We start from the raw sequence: 11078 nt of genomic DNA, 5'->3' as shown, positions 1-11078 counted from the left end.
GAAAGGGTAGGACAGCTTGCCTGGAGAAAATAAAATTCTTGGTGCTTATTCTGACATTGTAAATTCTTTGTAAACATTTTTGAACAGATCTGACTCAGTGGGGGTAAAACATGAACCTGTGTTTTCTTCCAATCTCTAGCCCCAATTGGTTTTTTGTTTTTTGTCTTTTTGCCTTTTCTTGAGCCATTCTCACGGCATATGGAGGTTCCCAGGCTAGGGGTCCAATCAGAGCTGTAGCCACCAGCCTACACCACAGACACAGCCACGCCAGATCAGAGCCGCGTCTGTGACCTACACCACAGCTCACGGCAACAACGGATCCTTAACCCACTGAGCAAGGCCAGGGATCGAACCTGCAACCTCATGGTTCCTAGTCGGATTCGTTAACTACTGAGCCACAACGGGAACTCCTCTAGCCCCAATTGTTGAAGCTTATTGATAACTTAGATTCCGTAACTTGCTCTTCACTCTTGATTATTCAAAGCTATGCACCACTATACACCTGCGGCTCATGGACCTGAGTGGAAGGGGCTGGGCCATGAATTGCTGGTTCCTCTTCTTTCTGCCCTCCCCTCAGTGTGGAGGTGCCTCCTCTCTTTCCACCTCCTCTCTTTCCACTGCTCCACAGTGTTGGGTCCTAGCTCACAGCCCTGACAAATCCCTTCTCTCCTCTCTGAGACGGTGGTGGGGTTGGAGGGCTGGCCTAAGGCTCTGGCTGCTGTTCCAAGGGTCAGTTCTACCACCTCTCTCCACACTGTGAGCAAGGTGGGTGACCCAACAGTTTAAGATGTGACATACTTACCGCATTTTTGTCTCTACAGTTGGATCCCAAGTACCCGTTTGGGGGCAGATAGAAAAACTTCACTCGGTAACCTGCCACAAAATACAAAACCATCCTTCACACCCTCTTCCTCTCCTCCTCCACATGCTATGAGGACCAGGAGCACAGGCAGACTCTGAAACAGCTCACCAAGGCACATCTTCCCACCATTTGGTCTGCCTGGTCCCCTGCTCAGCCTGCTTGAGTGCCCTGGAGGGCGCCATGATGGCCAAGTTGTCAGGCGTCAGTGCAGAAGCACCTAGAGCCCTTGCAACAGATACCGCTGTCCTTTTTACCCTTTTCTCCTCCCCTAAGGCCTTGAAATGTACTTATAGTGGGGGGAAAAATACCCTCAGAAGTTAACAACTTTGAAGCCCTTGTCACTGGAGTCTTTGTTCCAGCTAAACTTAATCCAGTAACTTGAGGTCCAGGCATGGCCCTTTCTACAGAACCATTGGAGTCTAGTCCCTGAACACCCCCATGTGGAGTCTACTCTGTTATGTTGCTTCAAATCTATGCGGCTTGTGTTCTAGATCTATGTCTGTAGTGAAATGACTCCTTCTTCACAGATTTCTGGTATTAGTTTTTAGGAATAACGCAAATTCTTCCTTTTCAAAAAACTAATCTCAATAAGACAGATTCCTCTTCATTTTCCTTGGACCACGGCTGCCTCTTTTCCTCAAATGAGGAGTTCATCAGGAGGTACCTTGGCCCCAATACACATTTAGCTCATGATGGACCTTACCCCTGCCCCCCCCCCCAAATACTCACATCTTTAGCCCTGGAATCACATCTTTAGTTATGGATCTTGGGATGAGGAGATTTTCCTGGATTATTCAGGTGGGCCCAATATATTCACAAGGATCCTTATAATGGAAAGAGAGAGGCAGGTTGAGTCAAACATGGAGATGTGAAATAGGCCATGAGCCAAGGAATTCAGACAGCCTCTAGTAACTGGAAAAAGCAAGGAAACAGATTTTCCTCTAGAGCTCCCAGAAAGAATGCAGCTCTATGTTCATAACAGTAATGAAATTAATTTATGTTGTTTTAAGTCACTGAATTTGTATCAATTGGTTACAGTAGCAATAGGAAACTAATACGACCCTCCAGACAAGCTCAGCTATTATTAAAGAATCTCGTAGACTTATTAATGCTGGGGAGGGTGTGGAGAAAAGGGAACCTTCCTACACTGTTGGTGGGAATGTAAAGTGGTACGACCACTATGGAGAATAGTAAGGAGGTTCCTCAGAAAACTAAACATGGAACTACCATATAACCCAGCAGTCCCACTCCTGGGCAGATATCTGGACAAGACTATAATTCAAAAAGTTATACACATCCCTATGTTCATAGCAGCATATTCACAATAGCTAAGACATGGAAACAACCTAAATGTCCATCAACAGATGAATGGATTAAGAAGATGTGATATATATATATATATATATATATCAGCTGTAAAAAGAACAAAATAATGCAATTTGCAGCAACATGGAGAGAACAAGAGATTCTCATACTAAGTCAAGTAAGTCAGAAAGAGAAAGATAAATACCATATGATATCACTTATATGTAGAATCTAAAATATGGCACAGATGAACCTATCTACAGAAAAGGAACAGACTCACAGACATAGAGAACAGACTTGTGGTTGTTAAGGGGGAGGGAGTGGGATGGACTGGGAGTTTGGGGTTAGTAGATGTAATCCATTCCATTTAGAATGGATAAGCAATGAGGTCCTACTGTATAGCACAGGGAACTATATCCAGTCTCTTGGGATAGATCATGATGAAAGATAATATAAGAAAGGGAATGTGTATATGTGTATGATTGGGTCACTTTGCTGGACAGCACAAATTGGCACAACACTGTAAATCAATTATACTTTAATAAAAAAAATCTTTTTTAAGATTAAAAAAAAAAGAAGAACATGGCTTTCAAGATGGGGCCTCTATTCTACCTGTTGTGTCGAGGCCAAGATTGCTAAGACTTCTCACATGCTGCTTTGCATGTGGAGTCCTTATGACCAGGGCTCCATCACCTCACCTGTCAGCCTGCCCAGGGTCAAGGTTTCATCCCTGACAGAATACCCTGATTGGCAGCACTTGAGTCAGACGACCAACTCTGGAATCAGAGGGTGATTTCTCCAATTACATGGAGCAAGAATGAAGAAAGAATAGTCTCTCAAAGGAAAATTAGACTGCTATAATCAGAAGAGAAGAGAAAAGATGTTGGGCAGGCATAAAAGATAGATGTCCCTTATGGAGACTGAGAGAATCAGGAGGAGAAAGTGAAATGGTTTTATTGGAATATTAAAGCAATCTTGTATTATAAAAAAATTCCACTCTCCAACTCTAAATAAAGTGAGATTCCCTTTATTAAATTGCTTTACATCATTCGCTGAGATTAAAGGATTTTAAGATTCTTGCAGGTAGATTTGATGCAGTGTCTAGTTTCTTTTATCTGTAAGAGATAATAGAATCCCCATAATGCCCAGGAGCAGGGCCCTTGATGTGACTGGAAGATTTCCTGCTCAACAAAGTCTGCCTTATCTAAGAGTTACTTTCTCCAGCTTCAAGGCATCAAATCACCTGAATTATTCTGCTTTCAAACCAGCCTTGCAAATGATGCCCAGGAAGCAGACATAGTCAGAGAGCCCATTCTCAGAGAAGGGTTATTAACAGGCTTCAATAAAGACAAGTTCAAACACATGCAGATCAAGGAAAAAGAAAATGACCCAAATGGAGGGTCTGAGATGTAAGAAAGACTCATGCACAGGGGTAAATATGTGGGTATATCTAAGCAAACATCAACTGGACAAAACTATCAATCATGTATAAATTATAGGGTTAAAAAAGAGAGACCTAAGATACTGGATAATGATGGAGTATGTATTGGGAGGAGGATGACCAAATAAAGGTATTCTAAGGTTCTTTTGTGATTCATGAGAAGAATAAAATTATTAACTTTTGATATGGTAGAGTATTCATGCTAATATCTTCAGGGCAGACATACAGAGAGTATAATTTATGAGCAGTTACACCCACATAAGTTAAAACAGAAAAAAAATAGAACCCAAAAAACAAATCTCAATTAAGCCAAAGCTTTTATAAGAAAGGATTAAAAAAAAAAAAAAGGCAGAAAAGGTGGAACAAATGGACAGCACAAAACAAGACAGTAGAATTAATTAAATATACAAATATAGCAGTAATCACGATAAATGAAATCCTTCAGTTAAAAGACAAAGATGGTCAGATAGAAAAGATGATAAAATCCAACTATTTATAAAAGACACACCTAAAACATAAGGATTCATGGATACTATAGTTCAAGGAATAGAAAATATATGTTAGGCAAAGACTAAAGAATGTGGTAGCTATATTAATATCAGACAAAATAGGAAGAAGGTAGAAAAAGGAGGTAACTACATAATGACAAAAGTTTTAGATCACCAGAAAAATATTAAAATTATAAACTTGTTCATACCCAATAACAGTAAAAATTAAACTACAAGGGAAAGTAGACAAATACATCATATTTAAAACTGAATGGTAATAAATTATTGTGTGTCAAAACATAGTATATAGCTAAAGGGAAGCTTGTAGGGAAATATATATTCTTAGATGTGTCCATTAGAAAAAAAGAAAAGCTCAAAGTTAATGAGCTAAGCACAGAACTTGAAAAGTTATAAAAAGGAACAGCAGATAAGCCTTAAAAATGTAGAAGAAAGGAAACAATAAACATAGAAGCAGAAGTTAACGAGGTAAAAAGCATTCAAACAACGGAGAGCATTGACCAAGGCAGGTATTTTCTGAACAGCTTAAAGACAAACTTCCTTTAAGATTAATCAATAAAAAAAGAAATAAAAGGCAAATTACCTCTATTAGGAAAAAAATGGAAAATATAACTACAGATGCAACAGATTTTAAAAAAGAAAGATATTTTGGACACCTTCATAATAACCTGAAAACTTAAAAAATATGTATAAATTCCTTAAAAAGTACAATTTGCAAAAATGGACTCAAGAAGACATGGAAAACTTAAATCGTTGATGAATAATACAACATTAAACATTCATTTACTCTAGAAACTCTTAGCAAACTATAACAAAAGGAAACTTTTTAAATTCAATAAAGTATGTCTAAAAACACCTGAAGGAAACATAAAACTACATGGTGTGGCGTTCCCATTGTGGCTCAGCCGGTTAAGAACCTGTCTGTGAGGATGTGTGTCCGATCCCTGGCCTCCATCAGTGGGCTAAGGCTCCAGTGTTGATGCAAGCTGTGGCATAGTTCGCAGATGTGGCTTGAATCCAGCTTTGCTGTGGCTGTGGTGTAGGCCTCAGCTCCAACTCCGATTCAGCCCCTAGCCCAGGAGCTTCTATGTGCTGCGGGTGTGGCTGTCAAAAAGAGAAACAAACAAACAAACAAACAAAAACCAAACCAAAACAAAAAATCCCCCCAAAACCCCTACATGGTGTCTGGTGAAAACAGTCCCTCTAATATCAGGAATAAGGCAAGATGACAGCTGTCAACACTTCATTTCCTCATCATACTATGCATCCTAGCCATTGCAGTATATCAAGGAAAAGGAGGATTAAAAAGTAAGGATCAGAAAGGAATAAACAAAGCTGTTATTATCCATAGATGGTATATTTCTCTATTTGAAAACACTGAAGAACCAAAACTGAGTTTTAGCAAGTTTTCTTCATTCAAAATCATTCCTGGGAAGGCAGTTGGAGTTCTATATATCAGCAACAACCAGTTAGAAAAGGTTATTTTATTTTTGTCTTTTTAGAGCCGCACCTACAGCATATGGAAATTCCCAGGTAGGGGTCAAATCAGAATGCAGACACCAGCCTATGCCACAGCCACAGCCAGGCCAGATCCAAGCTGTGTCTGCGACCTACACCACAGCTCACGGCAATGCCAGATCCTTAACCCACTGAGCAGGGCCAGGGATTGAACTTGCATCCTTGTGGATAGTAGTCAGGCTTGTTGACTTCTGAGCCATTATGGGAATTCTAAAAAAGGTAATTTTAAAAAGCTGCTATTTAAAATAACAACAATATAAAGCATATAGTAATAAATCTATCAAAAGCTGTGCATATCCATTACAGAACTTTATTGAAAGACACCAAAGATGACCTAGTTAAATGGAGATATAAACTTTGTTTACGGTTATTATATCCAATATTGAAAATATGTTAATGTCCTTCAAGTTGATTCACAGATTCAGTGAAACTCCAATAAACATTCCAGCAGGATCTTTTGGTGGAACTTAATGAATTGATTCTAAAATTTATATGGAAGAGAAAAGGGCTAAAAATAGCCCTTTCACTCCTGAAGAAGGACCAACTACAAAAATCAATTCCAGGGGGATTAAAGGCTTAAATGTGAAAGGTATAAAACCATAAAACTTAGAAGCCAATACGAGAATATCTTTATGACTTTGGGATAGGAAAGAATTTCTTAAAGAAGAGCTACCAAAAAGCAAAAACTATAAAGAAGAATGTTGATAAATTCTACTACATTAAAGAACTTGGGTTTGAAAAAAAAAAGACTGTCAAATGAAAGGGCAAGCCCCAAATTAGGAGAAGATAGTTAAACAATCAAAAAGAATTAGTACTTGGAATATATAAAGAAATTCTAAATCTAGAAGAAACAAACGAACATTAAGTGGGAAATTGGACAAAGGGCAGGATTTAGGCATTTCACAGAGGAATGAATACAAATGGTTCATAAACTGTGAAAAGATGTTTAGTCTCATTTGTAATCAGGGACAAACAAATGAAAACTACAAGGAGATACCTTTTCATACTCATCAGTCTTGGGTAAAATTTGAGGCCAAGTGATGTTGAGGTTGTGGAAATGGGCACTGTTGGTTGAAGTGTAACTTGACCACCCTGCTTTACTCAGTCAAGCTCCACAAGTACTCTGTTACCCAGCAATTTTACTTCTAAGTCTTAAACCTTAGAAAGAAATTTGCACATGAGCACCAGGAATTAAGTGCAAAGAATCTTCATAGCAACATTGTCCCTAAAGGCAAAAACTGGGGGAAAAAAATTCACCATCATAGATAAATCAACTTAAGTATATTCCTACCAATGAAATAGCATTACAGCCATAAAAATGAATGGATTATAGCATCATCAAAGGTGATTTTCAAAAATAAAAGGCTGCCACATAAGGCCATGCCTGTAGGTTGTGGGAGTGGGCTCAGTAGGTGCTAGAATCTTTTTTTTTAAATTACTCAATGAATTTATTACATTTATAGTTGTACAATGATCATCACAATCCAATTTCACAGGATTTCTGACCCACAACCCCAGCACATCCCCCTACCCCCCAAATTGTCTCCTTTGGAGACTGTAAGTTTTTCAAAGTTTGTGAGTCAGTATCTGTTCTGCAAAGAAGTTCAGCCTGTCCTTTTTTCAGATTTCACATGTCAGTGAAAGCATTGGATGTTGGTGTCTCATCATATGGCTGACTTTACTCAGCATGATAATTTCTAGGTCCATCCATGTTGTTAAGAATGCCAGTATTTTGTTCTTTTAATGGCTGAGTAATATTCCATTGTGTATATGTACCACATCTTCTTGATCCACTCCTCTGTTGATGGACATTTAGGTTGTTTCCATGTCTTGGCTATTGAAAATAGTGCTGCAATGAACATCAGAGTACATGTGTCTTTGTGAGTTGTGGTTTTCTCTGGAAAATGCCCAGGAGTGGGATTGCTGGGTCAAATGGTAGTTCTATTTTTAGTTTTCTGAGGAATCTCCATCCTGTTTTCTACAGTGGTTGGTGCTAGAATCTTTTATGTGCTCCACATGCCAGGCTGTACACATTGGCACAGAGATGCCTATCCCTGAAGGAAGGAGTGTCTTTTACATTTTTTTAACAGCCCAAAGGCTCTTTATGGGTTACCTCTGGCCCTACAAAATCATAATATTGAATAGAAAGACAAGTCAGAGGTGTACATATTCTGTATTATTCCAGTTAGAGTGAAAAACCAAATAAAACTAAATAGTAATGATTCAGATGATTCGTGTATCTGTATTAAAACTGTAGAAAAAATAAGAAAGTGATTAACATGGAATTCAGAACAGTAATCATTTCTCAGGAAAAAGGGGAGAATCAAATTGCAGAAGAGTTCATGGTACTAATAATGTACTCAAGTATTCTGTTTTAGTCTTTTTTTTTTTTTTTTTTTCTTTTTAGGGCTGTACCTGAGGCATGTGGAAATTCCCAGGCTAGAGGTCAAATCAGAGCTACAGCTGCTGGCTGACACCACAGCCACGGAAATGTGAGATCCAAGCTGCATCTTCGACCTACACCAAGCTCACAGCAACTCCAGATCCTTAACCCACTGATCCTTGAACCTGCATCCTCATGGATACTAATCAGATTCATTTCCACTGTACCACATTGGGAACTCTTTTTTTTTTGTTGTTGTTATTCTTTATCCTGTATATGTATATTTTAAAAGCCCTCCTTATGTAATCCATGTAAGTGATTTTTTTAAAAAAAATGTTCGGTCACACTTGTGGCATATGGTAACTTCTGGGCCAGGGATAGAATCTCAGCTACAGCTGTGACCTGCACTACAGCGGCGGCAACACAGGATCTTTAACCCACTGTACGAGTCTTGGGATCGAATCCACACCTCTGTGACGACTTGAGCCACTGCAGTTGGATTCTTAACCCACTGTGCCAGAGCAGGAACTTCACACATAATTGATTTTTTAGACGATTTTCAATTTTCCCATTATAGTTGATTTACAGTGTTCTATTAATTTTCTACTGTACAGCAAAATGACCTAGTCACACACACATATATATTTTTTTCTCACATTATCCTCCATCACGCTCCATAATAAGTGACTAAATATAATTCCCAGTGCTATACAGCAGGATCTCATTGCTTATCAATTTCAAAGGCAATAGTTTGCATCTATTAACCCTAGATTCCTAGTCCATCTCACTCCCTCCACCTCTCCACTCAAGAGTACTGCCTAGAGGAGAAAGGGTCCCAATATAAGGTTTGGACAGATAGATCACCAGGAGCCCAGGGCTGAGGGTCTGAGTTCTAAGTGGTCACAGAAGGAGAGACTTTGATGCCTCATGTGCGATGAGGTGGGAGGACTCCAGTGGGATCTTTCAAAAGTGCTCCATGAAAAAGCAAATTAGAACCACAGCAGGATACTACTATTAGAGTAAAAACATATGTCAATACAAAAATTCGTACACAAATGTTCTTAGCAGGTAGTATTATTCATAATAGTCAAAAAGTGGTAGGCCAATAGGGACGTGCTGTATAGCACAGAGAACTCCACCCAGTATTCTGTGACAATCTCTGTGGGAAAAGAATCTGAAAGAGAATGGATATGTGTATTTGTATAACTGAATCACTTTGTTGTATAGCAGAAATTATCACCACCTTGTAAATCAACTATACTTCAATAAAAGTTAAAATAATCCCAATGTCCCTTACCAGATGAATGGAAAAATAAAATGTGGTATATCCACACAATAGAATATTATTTGGCAATAAAATAAATGAAGTACTGATAGATGAAAATGGAGACAAAAATGGGACCTAATTAAACAAAAGTTTTTGCACAACAAAAACCATAAAAAGGAAACCATAAAAAAAAAAAAAACCCCAAAATGACAACCCATTGGAAGAAAATATTTGCCAATGAAGAGACTGACAAGGGATTAATCTCCAAAATGTACAAACACCTCCTTCAGCTCAATATCAAAAAAACAACTGAATCAAAAAATGGGCAGAAGATCTAAATAGACACTTCTACAAAGAAGACATGCAGATGGCCAAAAAACACACAAGAAGATGCTCAACATCACTCATTATTAGACAAATGAAAATCAAAACTACCATGAGGTACCACTTTACACCAGCCAGAATAGCCATCATCAAAAATTCTATAAACAGGAGATCCCGTCGTGGCGCAGTGGTTAACGAATCCGACTAGGAACCATGAGGTTGCGGGTTCGGTCCCTGTCCTTGCTCAGTGAGTTAACGATCCGGCGTTGCCGTGAGCTGTGGTGTAGGTCGCAGACTCGGCTCGGATCCCGCGTTGCTGTGGCTCTGGCGTAGGCCGGTGGCTACAGCTCCGATTCGACCCCTAGCCTGGGAACCTCCATATGCCGCGGGAGCGGCCCAAGAAATAGCAACAACAACAACAACAACAATAACAACAACAACAAAAAAAGACAAAAAAAAATTCTATAAACAATGCTAGAGAGGGTGTGGAGTAAAGGGAATCCTCTTACACTGTTGATGGGAATGTACATTGGTACAACTGCTATGGAAAACAGTATAGAGTTTCCTTAAAAAACTGAAGCTACCTCATGATCTGGCAATCCCACTCCTGGGCATCTATCTGAAGAAAACCATAATTTGAAAGGATACATGCACCCCAATGTTCATTGTGGCACTATTTGCAATAGCCAAGACATGGAAGCAACCTAAATGTCCATCGACGGAGGAGTGGATAAAGAAGATATGGTACATATATACAATGGAATATTACTTAGCCATAAAAAAGAATAAAATAATGCCATTTTCAGCAATATGGATGGACCTGGAGACTACCATACTAAGTGAAATTAGTCTGACAGGGAAAGGCAAACATGACATCACTTATATGTGGAATTTAAAAAAAGGATACAAATGAACTTATCTGCAGAACACAAATAGACTCATAGACTTTCAAAACAAATTGTCTCTATATTTACTTTTATAGTGGCTTTATTTTAATTGCCCCAAACTGCAAACAACCCAAATTTCACTCTGTGAGGGAATGGATAAACTGGTACAGTCAATGGACTATCAGTAATAAAAGGAATGAACAAATAACACAGACAGCAACAATGGATGAATTCCAAATGCATTGCTAATTGAAAGAAGCCAGATTCAAAAGGTTACGAATATATGATTCTATTTACAAAGTAGGAAAATCGAAACTCTAGAAACAGACAACAAAGTAGAGCTTGCCAAGAACTGGGGGTTGGGAAGTTTCTGCACCCAAAGAGATAGAGGGGAATTTATTGGTGTGATGGAACTCTTCTAGATATTGATTGTGGTAATAGTTACATGACTGAATGGGTTCGTCAAAACTCACAGAACACCTACATACAGCACACTACAAAGAGTGAAACTTACTGTATCTTAATTATACCTTAACGAAAAAAAACACATTCTCCTCAAAAAATTGTCCCATTAGAAAAAAAAAT

The sequence above is a fragment of the Phacochoerus africanus genome, chromosome 3, assembly GCF_016906955.1.
Source record: "Phacochoerus africanus isolate WHEZ1 chromosome 3, ROS_Pafr_v1, whole genome shotgun sequence".
Lineage (NCBI taxonomy): Eukaryota > Metazoa > Chordata > Mammalia > Artiodactyla > Suidae > Phacochoerus > Phacochoerus africanus.
This window is presented reverse-complemented; position numbering follows the sequence as displayed.